Below are 13,714 nucleotides of genomic sequence, written 5' to 3'. Positions count from 1 at the left end.
TCTTCCCTTCTCTCCCTGCGCCTGCCACTGCCCCTGTTAGCCCCCTGTGGGGCTTGCTGTCTGCCTAGGAGAACCCCCCCCTGCTTTTGGGGAGCAGGAGCAAAGGGCTCACTTCTGTAGGAAGGGGAGTCCCAGAGCTGGTTCTAGTGGAGCCTCCCCACCAGGAGTAGGGAAGGAACTGGGACCATTAAACCAGAAAAGACACCCTAAGAGAGAAGGGGAACTGGAACCTCTGTGTGAAGCATTCCAAAGCAACGGCTAAAACTGAACCAAGAGCGAGCTTGAGGTTAGGTACGAGAAAGGACTTCCCATAAGGGAGGTGGAGGGAGAAGCATGTTGTCAGAGGCAGAAGCCAGGGCTCCCCTGCCTGAAGTTTAAGGGTCCTTGAGAAAAAAAAATAATTTGAATTTATCTTCTGCTTCCAAGCTATCAAATGTTTGCCTAATCCTTATCTTAGTTCATCCCCATCATAAGCGCTGAATACATGGTAACCGTGTACAGCAGGTCCCCCCCTTATCCACGGTTTCGCTTTTCACGGTTTCGGTTACCCACGGTCAACCTCGGTCTGGAGGCAGATGAGCCTCCTTCTGACATCATTAGAATGTCGAAAGCAGCCTAACGCCGTGTCACAATGCCTGTGTCATACCCCTCATCTCGTCTCATCACGTGGGCCTTTATCATCTCACCTCGGCTCAGGAAGAAGGTGAGTACAGCCAGTAAAAGATATTTGGAGAGAGAGGCCACATGCACATACCTTTTATTACATTCTGACGTTGTCATTTTTCTATTTTATTAGCAGTTGTTGTTAATCTTTTGCTGTGCCTAATTTGTAAGTTAAACTTTATCATAGGTATGTATGCGTAGGAAAAAAACATGCTATATAGGGTTTGATACTCTCCACCGTGTGAGGCATCCACTGGGGGTCTTGAAACAAATCCCCCGTGGATGAGGGGGGCTACTGTAGTTTGTGAAATAGGTGGGACAAGCATCATGATTCCCCTGTCCCACAGGGAGGGAAAAAGGTTCTGAGAGCTCACAGGACGGGCCCAAGTTTGACCGGCGGAGGGTCAGGGAACTGGGCTGAGATCTCTCTCATGAGTGAGCCCAGATTATTGGCTTTCCCTTGCCCTTTCCAGGGTGTTTTTTGAAGCTGAGGTTTAAGGCTGATTTTTTTCATTTGTTTAAGGAAATAACGGGAAGCGGAGGGTGGAGGAAGTTTTCCCAGCACCCGGAGTATGGTGGGGCCTGAGTGTGTCCCTTTATGTCTAGAGCTGGGCTGGGACCTGTGTGGAGGTCAGTGAGGAGGACTCTCTCTGAGGCAGAAAAGGGAACATCAGGGCAGGGAGGAGGGGTTGGGCCTCCGAGCTCCCATCAAAGGCAGACGCCTCTTTGACCCCATCTGGGCGGCCAGCCTTTCACCCGCCTGTGTGGCCAGACACCCCCATTCCCACCCCAGCCCGGCCCATCTCCGCCTTGCCCCAAACCTGCAAACAATGCGTTGTTGACAATCCACGGGGGCTAAACACTCGATAACACGGTCCCCACCACGCCAGACATCCTAACAGCGGGCTGGGGGGCTCTGTGCTGTGACGGGAAGATGCTTTGAATACATCATCCTGTCAACCGAGTTTATTATTCTTTTGGTCAAGATAAACTGCAGCCGCCATCGAGGGGTTGTATAAATTCCAGGCTCAGAAGTCAAGCAGGCCCCACTCCTTGTTAAACACTCACTCACACACACGCACACACATGCACACACACATAAATCCTGCTGAGAAAATACTACCCCCCTTGGCCCCACAGCACTCTCAGGGGCTCAGTAGCCTCTGTCTCATGGGGTGGTCCTAGGAGCAGCTTGGGCCTACCCTTGGGCCCCTTCCCTTGCCAGGACTGAGGCGACTCACGCTGGGGGCTCAGGAAGGTCTCCCCACAGGAGCCAGCTGTCCTCCCATCAAGCCCAGCCTCTTGACTCCTGGACTTCTGTCTGCCCAAGGCCACAGCCCTGTGTGGGTGGCCAGAGCACCCATATGGCTGTGTCGGGAAGGGCAGAGGTTCTCAGACTCTTGAGCTGACAGCCAGGCCCTCAACGTGGATCCCGATGAGGCCCTCAAAAGCGGCCAGCATCTAGCCTGGGGGGAGGAGGACCCCGTGGACTATCTCCTCTCCCCACCCCACACACATAGAGGAAAAGCTGAGGAATCCGTGTCATTTCCAGAGAGACGGGTCTCTGCACCCAGAGTTACAAATCCAGGCCTTTCCTCCCGGGGCCCCTGGCTATTTGCCGCTGGAAGGGAGGGGCTCGGCAGGCTTCATTTCAGTCTTGCTCTGTCTCACTTGGGGACTTCAAGTCAAATCAAAACAAAGCAAAACCGCACGCCGGGTGCCAGGACAATAATAGGGAGGCAGCCAGATGCAGCGGGAAGAACATGAGCTTTGGTGAGAGATCTAGGTTTGGTTCTCCAACCTTCGGGATCCTTCTCCATTAAATGGGGAGAGTCGTTTCTATCATGCAGTATTATCATAAGGACCGGACGTGAAGCACAGCACGTAGCAGGTGCCTGCATGAGTTTTCTCCATTTCCAACACCCGCTTCCTATTCTCAACCAGGCCAGGGAGGTAACGGTATTTATTATCCCATCCTACGGATGAGGAGGCTAAAACTCCAAAGAGCGCCCAAGGCATCTCAGATAGGAAACCCCTTTCCCTTCTAACTCCGAAGCAAGCGTATCACAAATAATTATTTAGCACCTGCTGGGTGCAGGTAACTGTGCTGGATATTGAAGGAATGAATAGAAGGACTTCAACCTGAGGTTGTCCTCCTCTAGGGTGCAGGTTCTGTCAGGTCAGGGATCTGTCTGTCTTCTGCAGGGCATGTCTCCCCCTGTCCAAGAGGACTCTGGCTCTAGCAGGTGAAGCTCTTGGTTTGAGGTCCGAGGATTGGTCTCACCATATCTGTAAACCACGTGATTCCATGCAGATCTCTCCGAGCCTCATTTCCCTCATCTGTGAAATGGGCGCCTTAGGATGCAGTCTCGGGAAGGACTGGGCCAATGCCAAGGGCCTGCTCTGGTGGAGGCGTTCTTGCTATCCCAAGGCAAGGAAGGAGGGCAAATCCCAGACGCCAGAGGCCCAGCTTGTGTAGAAGCAAATTCCTGCCCCCATGAGCTGGATGGCTGCCACCTGCTGTACTGTCCCCAACACTGGTCCAAGGATCACCCCCAAGCATTTAGGACATGCCACGTCCCACCCCCCCTCCCCTGCAAGGACGTCAAGCAGGCAGAGGAAACTGGCAAGCTGAAAGAGGCTGGTGTCCAGCCCCAGGTCCCTCTCTACCCACCCCCTACCCTCTTATCTGCACGCAGACCTCCCCAGGACTTGGAGCCAGGGTTTGGAGTGAGCTCCTTGGAGTGCTCCCGAAACAGGATTTACAGAAACCACGCCGGGGACTGGGGCCCATCCCAGGGGACACGGCTTTGGGAAGAGGAACCAGCATGGATATCTGGAACTCGACGCTATCTGACCATGTGCCTATGCTTTCCGGATAAATCATTCTTTAGAGGTTGCCCAAGGGCTGAACCCCACCCCCAATAAAGCTCCTCTGACCTGTTTTGCATCTCAGGCTCCCCCCAAGGCCTGACTGAGGGAGAATTCCACCGCTAAAAAGTGTGGGGAATTCACTGATGGAGTTCAGCCTTCCCATTTCACAGATGAAGAGACTGAGGTTCAGAGACTGCAGCCACTCAGAGATTAGAGACGCACTAAGGTCAGGCTCCAGGCCGGGCGTTCACTCTTCTGCTCCAGCCTGCCCACAGCCATTGCCCAGTGGCTCACCAAAGCTGGGCTCGTGAAGATTCCATGAGAATCACCTGGGCAGCTTTGTTGAAATTAGGATACTGATGATCTGGATTCTTCCTGAGCTCCCTGGGTGATTCGCCTTCATCCCCGGGACTGGGAACCAGTGCTCTGGGCCATGAAGCATATTCATAAATCATCAGGACGGAGCTACATGCCTGCTGTGTGACTTTGGACAGATTACTTTCCTTCTCTGTACCTCAGGTTCCTCATCAACTAAAGGGAATAACAATAGTACCCAGTGCTGAGCATTGTCGTGATACTAAATGAGTTAACACACAGCGACACAATACCTCACCTCCTTCGCCCTGCACTTCCCTCACTCTGCTCCAACTGCAGCAGCCTCCTAGCTGTTCCTTGAACACACCACGCCTGTTCCTGCCCCAGGGCCTTTGTACTTACTGTCCTCTCTGCCCAGCACTTTTGTCCCCCAGGGAGTCCCATGCTCCCTCTCTCAACATCTTCAGGGGTTTGCTCAAAAGTCACCAAATCCAAGGCCTCTGCTGACCAGCCCTTCTCCCAATTTGCTTTTTACCACCTAGATTATTTTCTGTTTATTCACTTCTTGGCTTATTCTGCTTCTCCCACGAGAATGTGAGCTTCCTCAGGGCTTTGTATGCTTTGCTTAATGCCATATCTCCAGCATCTAGAACAGTGCCTGCGCTCAATAAATATGATTGAATGCATGTAAATAAAATACTTGAAACTGTGCTGGGTGCATCATAGGTGTCTAATAGAGGCAGGTATTACTGTCATTCACACCGGCACCAACACTGGACCCGGTAAAGACCAAACATGAGGCATGGCTCAGGCCCGCAAGGGGGGGGAAAGAAAGAAAGCGTGTACTTTACAGGCCGAAGTAGGCGCCCATGAGCTATGTGGCCTCGGGTAGGTGTGTCCATGTCTCTGAATCCCAGGCTCCTCTCTGATCAAATGGGGACGCCATGCTTGTTCTGTGCTTGGCGTTCCTGGGAAGGGTGTCCAGGTGCTGTGTCTCCGCTCATATTTTGGCTCTCGGCTCAGAAACAGACAGGATCCAAGGACAGACGCCTGAGTGAGGTCACGACTTAGGGATCTAATGTCACCCTGACATGGGAGCAGCGTTGTTACCTGCCTAGGCGGTGCAGACACAAGGACGGTTGCCTCACCAACGGGAGGACGTGCTGGGAGCTCCTGACAGGTGGGAAGAGGCCTCCAGATGGCCCCCTCTCTGTCACCACCTCCTCACACCCAGCTTCTGTTGACTGAGGGAGCCAGGAGATCACTGCCGATAAGGCGCAGGCCCTGCTGGGCTAAGCTGACAGGAGACCTCCTGCTGCCACTGTCCCCCCAGGGGTCTGCCCACACTGGGGGACAGCTTCAAGAATAGCTTTCTCCCTGGGCTCAGGGGCTCATGGGGGAGCCTGGAAGTGCCTTCAGGGAAATGTTCGAAATTTTTGGTCTGGTACTTCCCCCATTCCTGGCTCCTAACATGTATTCAGATTACACAAATGAATGAATGAATGAATGAATGAATGAATGAACAAGGGTTTCAGACTTCACCCCACAGGCCTGGGGCTCAAGGCTAAATCCGCTTCTTCCCCCTTGTGCCAAAAGGCAGCAGTTCAACAAAGAAGACACTTCTGAGCACTGACTGTCTACAGGCAGGGACCTGAGTGGGGGCACCCACCTCCTCCCCAGGGGAGCTCACGGCCTAGTGAGGACACAGCACAGAGACCACTTTTCAATCTGACTCCCCCTTGTGAAGACAGAGCTTTGCTCAGGTGGGGAAGCATAGCCGGGGCGCGTGGGGGAGGGCTTCTCGGAGGGGGTGACACAGAGTTCCTAAAGGCTGAATCTAAACTGCTCAGCTGAACAAGGGGAAGGGTAACCTGGGTGGTGGGAGTAGCTGGTGCCGAGGCGTGGAGGTGGGAAGTCGCCTGGGGTGTGCTGGGGAGGGCCCCGCCACTCAGAAGAACTGGGGTTACACGGAGGAGGAAGTAGCTGGAGAGGAAGGGAGGTGCCAGGCCTGGGACCCTGGGGAGGGGTGACTTGGGTGGGCTTTAAGCAGGGCCGGAGTGTGCTCAGAGTCACAGGTTTTCACAAGGCCCTGTGGCTGCACAGTGGCAAAGGGATCTGGGGGCTCAGGCTGGCGGCCTGGGCAACAGGCCACGGGGGTGGCACCGGCGTCTGAGGAAAGGCAGTGGTCACTGGGATTCCCATCCCAGCCCCCACCTACTTGTCTGGAGTACCTGTTGCTCTGTGTCAGTTCAGATTTGAGGAAACTGAGGCCCAGAGAGAAGACATGGAGGCCCTGAGTGGCTGAGGGCCACCGTTCTGGTCGTAGCTGGGCTGTCTCTTCTACCCTGAGAATAAAACTCTGGCCGGGGCCAGGTCTTCTTCAGAGCAAGTTGCCCCAACTCTGTGGTTTTCCTTTTAAGAGAGAGCACATGCATTGAGCTTAAGGGCAAATCTATACCCTTGTGCTTCCTCTGCAGAGATAATAAAGTTAATGGGATTATTTCCTATACCCAAGAATAGGGCTGCTAGGAAAATGTTGTGGCGTGAAGGCTGTTTGCAAAGGCCAGAGCGAAAGGCCAGCTCTTTGCCACCAGGAGGAAGTGAAGGGTGTGTCTCCCCGGGCTCCGGGGGAGCCGTGCCACCAGGGCCCCACTCTGCCCGAGCCTGCTGCGTGCCTGGGCTCTGACTTCGCTCTGCCTCCCTCGGCTCTGATTCACACAGGTGGCCAGGTGGCCAAGCTGCCCGGCCCCGTCTCCCTGGTCTCCAAGGTGCGGGTTCACTGGCTAACTGGTTAGCTTTTAGACAAAAAGTTCACCCTAGACCCGAAGAATCCTTCAAGCTAGACTTGAAAGATGGTCTCGGTCACCACTGTTTTGTAAATGGGGAAACTGAGGTCCCCATTTACACAGAGGTGAGCTTGTTTCAGGTCACATGGCCAGTTCTGGCAAGGCCTGGTAGGGAAACTGAGGCACAGAGACAGGAAATGCCTTGCCCTGGTCCAATGGCCGGCTGATGGATTGTAGTGGGGGCGGGGAAATAGGCTCGGAGAGGAGAAATGGCTTGTCTGGGTCCCCACAGCCTGCTGGCAGAAAGCCTGGGCTTGATCTAGGTCCCTGACCCCTAGAACAGGGCTGGCTCTGAGTTCCATCCCTGCCCCCCGGCCCCCACTCATCCACGGAGGGAAGCCTCAGCGGATCGCTGCAGCCCCTCTCTGTTTGCTGAGTCTCAGCCATCCCTGACGGTGTCTCCAAACCCCCTGCTCAGCCCCTTTAGATCTTATCGACCCAGCCCCTCTGAGGGCTCCTCACCTGGGCCATCCTCAAACAGCATCCGTGTGCACAGGTGCACGGGCGCACGGCATGCTGGGCATTCCAGCAGGGGGTAGACAATGGCTGGGTTAAGAGGGTCCTCTTCTTTTCGCACCTCCTGATTCCTCAAGTTTGTAAATCATTATCCCAGGCCACACAAAGCAGGCTTTGAGCAGGCCTTGTCGCTGCCCCGTGACAGGGTAGGCAGAGGCTACTGGGGTCCCTGAGTGGCTGGGCGGTAGCTCCCGGCCTCCCCCACCCCCCTCCTGGGCACCAGGATTGGGTTACCCCTATAATCCCTGCTCCTCCATCCTCCCTCTTCGTGCCCGTTGTAATTTATAATCGAGGGGCATGATGCAACCTGCTAATTACATTGCTCGATTTTGAACACATCCCCGGCTTCTGTGACTCAGGCTGCAGAGGGAGGAGGGAGCAGCCAGCTCTGCTTTGTGGCTTATCAGGGCTGGGTTATTCTGCTCACACCCGCTCACGCCTCCCGGCCCTCAGCCTTTGTTAACCAAGGCTTGCATCACCTCCTGCTTTCCATTTCTCCAGAATTTTTTTAAGGGCCCTTTTTTATGAGCCACTCCATCTTGTTAGCTAATGAATGATTGTGGGGCAGCGATGGGGATCACTTTGTGTCTCTATTAAATGTTACATGATTGCAATTATGAGTTAACAAGGGACAGCTAATAAAAAAAAAACCAACAAAACAAAACCCTCATCTATTCTGCAGCCTGGGGCAGACCTGGGACTCAACTGCCTGATTCCCAGGCTGAACAGTTCCACACCCTGAGGAGCACAGGCTGGACCAGGAGCCCACCGAGGGAAGGATGGATGCTCCCAGGCCGTGGGTGTGCAGCCAGCAGGAGGGCAAAGCTCTAGCTCCAAACCTCTCTGGGGGGCTCCCCACCCATCCAGAGAGTTCAGGCCCCCATAGGCAGGTGTCTGGACTATTGTGGCTCCTTCGTGTCTGCCATGGCTCCCACAGCCCCTCTCCGCACCCGAGCTGAGTGAGCTGCTAAAGATGAGGCCAGCCGGGCCACGGTCCTGCCCAAACTCCCTTTAGTGGCCTCCAGGTTCTCCCTTTATCACTGGGCCCTCATTTAAACTCTCTGCTTTCAATTAGCCATTTCACGTGGCAGACCTGTCCTCGCCAAACCCTGTTCAGGGCCTGCTGGGCCCCTGCAAGACAGGGTGGCCTCAAGGCATGGGCAGGAGGAGGGTCTGAGTGTTGGAAGGGATGGTGCGCACAGAGACCCCGCAGCTGGCTATCACTTTCCTGTGGGGGAGCCTCAGACTCCCCCCGGGCGTGCCCGGGACGCTGGGGCATGGAAATAAACGGAGCGGCGTTGGCCTCTCCATCACTGCTCCAAGGAGGCAGAAGGCAGGCTGTTGGCTTGGGGTCGTCCCCTGGGGGCTGCTGTGGTATGTCCCACGAACGGCCACTGAGCCTCTGCGGGTGCCGGGGACACAGGAGGCTCTCAGTGATGGTCGGAAGGGAGGGGGGCAGAGGGACAGATGACATCCACAACCCACCAAGAAGACCTCAACTCGTGCCCCGAAGACGGATCGCGCAGAACACAGCCCACTCACATAGCACACAGCTACGGAGTAGCAGGACTGGTGTCCCTTCTGAGCAACCAGAGACACGGCAGAGCCCGTAAGCCCGGGGTGTCTGGTAGGTGAAGACACAAGACTCCTGAGTCCTGGTCTAGGCAAGTCACAGCCTCTTGCTCGGCCTGGGTTTCCCCTCTCCATTCCCCAGCTCGCACCCCAGCATTCTGTCTGCGCTCTAGCTAAGCTGTTCACAGCTCTGCCTCCGGCCGCCCACCTGCACCCCACCTCGACCGGGAGCTCCTGCAGCAGGGGCCTGTCGTTGGCTGGCTCGGCTTTTCAGAGGCACTCGGTAAATGCTGAGCTACTAAGCAGCTGAAACTAAATGCTCTCCTCGCCCCCACTCTGTGCCAGGCTTCCTACCTGTGCTCCCTGGGTGTCACCGGGGAGCCTCCCAGCAATGCTACTGGGAAAACGTCTTGATCCCCACTTTCCAGCTAAGGCAACCAAGGTCGAGAGAGCTTAATGGCTGGTGGCCATGGGGTTGGGGCTGGGGTTGAGCGGTCTCTGCCTGGGCTCTGAACCAGAAGCTGAGTGTGCTACCGACTGAGGGCCCCCCCTTCCCAGCTCCTTACGGCCTGGGCGGCAGCAGGCAAACAACCATGGGGTGGGAGCTGGCAAGGGTGACCGCAGGCTGGGCGACAGAAGGAACACAGTCTGAGGACACCACTGAAGTGCATCTTCAAACACTGCGGCCTCGCTGTGGGCGCCGGGAAACCACAGCCGCCCACATCCCAGCGGCCAGGGCCAGCCCAGGGCAGGAGGCCAGGCTAGCAGGAGCAGAGGGCGGCTGAGGGGCACACAGAGCAGCAGGAAGGTGGGGAGTGGGCAGGGCCCTGCCAGGCTCACCCACAGAAGGCCTCAGCCAGTGGCAGGGCGGCCTATACAGTTTGCCAGGCCCTTGTTCAAAACTATTAGGAATTTCAAGATGGCAGCAGCAGCGCTGTAAGCCAACCTCGGGGCCCTCTTACGCGTGGGCCCTTCGGGTTGCATATTCAAGAGGCCAGTCCAGGCCAGTAGGCTGTTTGCCGGCCTCCCAGCTCCTGGTTCTTCTTGGCAAGGCACTTGGTAGTAGACACCATGTGAAAGGTCTGGCCCCTCATGGCCGAGTGGGGCCCGCGCAACCCACAGTACAGGGCAGGGTACGGCAGGGCTGACAGAAGGACCAGGCCTCGGGAAGGCTCATGCTGTGGACTTTTTTGGAAGCCGTGTGGACAAGGCCAGGCCAGCACACTGCTGCGATGGCAGGCAAGCAGGCAGGCAGGCAGGTGGGCAGTGCTGGGCCTGCTTGGTGACTCATACCCACCTGGCTGCTCAGAGATTCTTTGCTGCTGCTTCCACTCTGAGGATGTTGGGGAGAGGTTCTGGGCCCTGCCAGACATATCCAGAGTCCACAGCTGGGCTACCCACAGACCTCAAGCCTGCAGGAAAGCTCAAGGTCTGTGGGTGCCCAGAACTTGGCAGGTAGCTGGGCCTCCGGAGGCAGGTATGCTGTCACCAGAGGGGAGCACAGAGCCTACCTTGAGCCTGCATCCCCCTAGGCTGACCCTTGGCAACAGGGATGACCATGTCCACAGGCTCCTGGCCCGCCTCTACCCTGTGTAAGGTGCAGGACTGGGCTGAGCCCCTGGTTGCGCCTGCCACCACGGTCCCCAGCATAAGGTTCCTCACACAGTGGGTCCTCAGGAAATATTGGTTGAGCAAACACATGAGGTAAGAGGACATCAACTCCTGCCGTTTGTCTTAGGGCTGACACTTAGCTCAAAGGTCAAAGAAAGGAAGTATGCTCTTGGTGAACAAAGTGGCAGAACATACTCCCAGCACACAAGCGTTATATGCACACCTGTGCATGTGAGTGTCCTTGTGGGAATGCATGTGTGAGGAACACACGTGTACAGGGTGAACTCGCGTATAGAGGGTGAACTCGCATATAGAGGGTGAAGCTCTAGACCTGGATCTAGGGGAAGTATGCAGGTCTGGTTGTGGGTACAGATAATATGCCCACATACGGGGTGTGCGCACATGGCGGGGGACACTGTGCACGTTCTGTGTGGGAGGCACCCGTGCCCACTTGGTGAGTACCGGCACGCACAGGGGCCATCCTTTGCCGCTTGGACTTCATCTCTGAGCCAGTCACCCCGCCGCTTCCAGGAGCCAGGCTTGCTCACGGCCTGGGACAGGGGGAGAAGTGTGGTGGCTGGGAGTTCAGGCTCCCAGACTCTGCCCCTCACTCACTGTGTGTCTTTGGGCAAGTTACATAAACTCTCCTCGCCTCAGTTTTATTGTCTGTAAGAGGGGCTCACAACAGCACCTCCTTCATAAGCTACAAGGCATGGAAATTGGGGCTTGGTACCTAGTAAGGGTTCGACAAATGTGAGTTGTTATTAGTACCCTGGCTGGGGGCTGCCACTGCATCGGGCGCCAGGGCTAGTACGGAGACGGGGTTGGGGCCTGTATCCATCCATCTCCATGAACGTGATGGGCAAGCTCCAAACCCTGGCCGCTCTGGCCTGAGAGGCGAGAAGAGGGGAGGGTATGGCCCCTGACAGTTCCCGTCAGACTCCACAGAAGCCCCTGGGGAAGTTGCTGAGGAATCCCCAGATTGAGAACACGCACACATGGTGGGGCACGGCAAGGTAGGGGCAGCTTTTTTAAAAAACAGCCCTCTTGGGACAGTGGAGCTGGGCCCCAGAGGCCACCCACCCACTGTGGGGACTGGTGGCCGCTAGGGACGAGGTAAATCACCCGCAATTGCCCTTTGGACTGCGGTTGCTGTGAGAGGTAACATGCGTATTACTGCTACATAAACACGGTTAAACTATTTGCCATGGCCTCAGCCTGGCGGCCCCGGGAACACCCTGCCATGCGGGGCTGGGTGGGCCTGCCCCAGCTCTGCAGGCCATGACGGTCGGGAGAGGGATTTGTTTTGGCAAGAACCAGGTCCTTGGCGCTTTCCGGCTGCTACCCAACCAAGGGCCTGGCATGACCCAAGGGAGGCAACTTCTCACAGGCCAGGGAAAACGTGTTTTGAAATTATGGAAAGTAGCAGAACAACAAAAATCTCCTCCTTGTTTTCTTTTAGCCCTGGCCCTTTGACCTGCTTTGTGGAGGGCACTGTTTCAAGGAAGAAGGAGCTTTTGCCCCCCAACCCCAGAATGCACTGGGGCGGATCTCCATGCAGGATTCTGAGGAAGAAGACTCAGCCCTGCTCCCGAGGAGCCCCCAGCGTGTGGGAGAGAACCAGCCCCTGCCCTCAGACTGCCTCCGCCAGTCTGAAGGTGGAGACCCAGCTCCTGTCCTCAGCGCCCTCCTTTGCTCTTGCCCACTCTAGGAGTGGAGGCACAGTTCTGTTCCTCAGAATGGGGGAGCCCCTCCCTATTTGAAGGGTAGACTGGACCACCTGAGGCTCAAGGCCTCTGACAGACTCAGGGAACAGGCTGTCCCTTCAGGCCTTCCCAGCAGAAATATCCCTGAGTTGTTCCTTAGATTCATTCAGAGCAGGGGCCCTTTTCTGGCTCTAGTCTTGGTCCATGTTTTTTCTCCAGATGAACCATCGATTCCCTTTTTTCTTGGTTTAAAAGTTACCAGGGTCACTAAAGAGGTCACTGAGGCTGACAAACGTTAGAGGGATTTACCACCAGGGTGTGGAGGCCCGGCCCACCTCAGAGCCTCCTCCCTGGCCCCTGAGGCCTCTTCCTCCCCTGATGTTGGGGCTGCCCCTCCATCTGCTTTCTGTGCTCTCTCCTGCCACTCCTGTACCAGGAGCGCACCCCTCAACCCTTCCGGCCCAGTCAACAAGGCCTTCTTTTCTCCCATAGTCTACACAACCCAATCCAGTCCATGTGGATTAATCTACTTGTCCTCCAGCTCTTCCGCTAGTAGTCGCCAGCATTCACTGAAGGCCTTGTTAGCTCACATACATGCCCTCCGATTCCCCCCCGCAACCACCACCACTGGGTAGGTGGGGATTTCTGGCCCCGCATCAGCGAGGAGGAATCAGAGGCTGAGAGAGGCTGGCTACTCTCCCAGGTCACACAGCCGGCAAGTGGGCCGGGGGTCTGCTGGCCAAGCTCGGTCTCCTGCACCACCTTGCCCGCCCGCCCGCACGCCCAGGGAACGAGGAGCAACCCGTTCTCTGTTAGGTGGGGTCAGAAAGGGTTCCGGTGGGGTTTGAGTAAGCCAGTGAGGTTATCCTTCAAAAAGTTTACCTCAGAAGAGAGTAGTTACTCTGATCATGCTGCTCATTTGGTACATTTTTGTTCTTGTTTTTGATTTACATTTTATTTATTTCTATCAACAGGTACAACGTGGAAACGGTCGGAAAGCAAATCTTTGTCTCTGCCCTATCCCAGTGCCGTGGGCCCCTTCCTTCCAGTGGCTTCAACTGTGATGATTCCACCCTGAAGCATCCCCTGCCTCTAGAGCGTTCTTGCCCAGCTTCCTGTGGTTTGATTCACTCACACGTACTTTTAAAGTCAATTAAACTCATCACATCAGAATCAAACTTTTTTCTTTACCCAATTTAATCCAATTATTCTTTGAACTTGATTTCAAGTAACATTTTTAAAAGAAACTCTGCGCTTTAGAATACTTTTAGACTTAGAGAAAAATGGCAAAGATAATACAGAGTTCCCGTATACTCCACACCCATGTTCCGCTATCGTAGACATCTTAATTAGTATGGTATATTTGTTATCATTAACGAACTCATACTGAGACATTATTAACTCAGGTCCGTACTTTTTTCAGATTTACTCATATCGTTCTCCTGTTCCAGGACCCCGCCCCGGGTACCGCGTTACATCCAGTTGTCCTGCCTCCGTAAGCTCCTCCTAGCTGTGCCAGTTCCTCATTTCCTTGTTTCGGATGACCTTGACAGTTTTGAGGAGTACTGGTCAGGTATTTCTGTAGAATGTCCTCGGTTAGGACTTGTCTGG

At 55.4% G+C, this 13,714-nt stretch overlaps 1 long non-coding RNA gene across 1 annotated transcript; it reads left to right on the top strand.

Moving 5' to 3' along the window:
* The first annotated feature begins 651 nt into the window (after nucleotides 1-651).
* LOC112838047 (uncharacterized) lies at nucleotides 652-13,281 on the top strand. Its single transcript, XR_003211867.1, has 4 exons — nucleotides 652-703; nucleotides 5,449-5,615; nucleotides 11,860-12,055; nucleotides 13,078-13,281. It is a non-coding gene; the product is annotated as an uncharacterized lncRNA (long non-coding RNA).
* The last annotated feature ends 433 nt before the right edge of the window (nucleotides 13,282-13,714 follow it).

Source organism: Callorhinus ursinus, unplaced genomic scaffold (assembly GCF_003265705.2).
Source record: "Callorhinus ursinus isolate GAN/ISIS: 27379988/994484 unplaced genomic scaffold, GSC_fseal_2.0 scaffold22, whole genome shotgun sequence".
In the NCBI taxonomy this organism is placed as follows: Eukaryota; Metazoa; Chordata; class Mammalia; order Carnivora; family Otariidae; genus Callorhinus; species Callorhinus ursinus.
The sequence above is the reverse complement of the archived record's forward strand: the minus strand, read 5'-3'. Positions and strand labels throughout refer to the sequence as shown.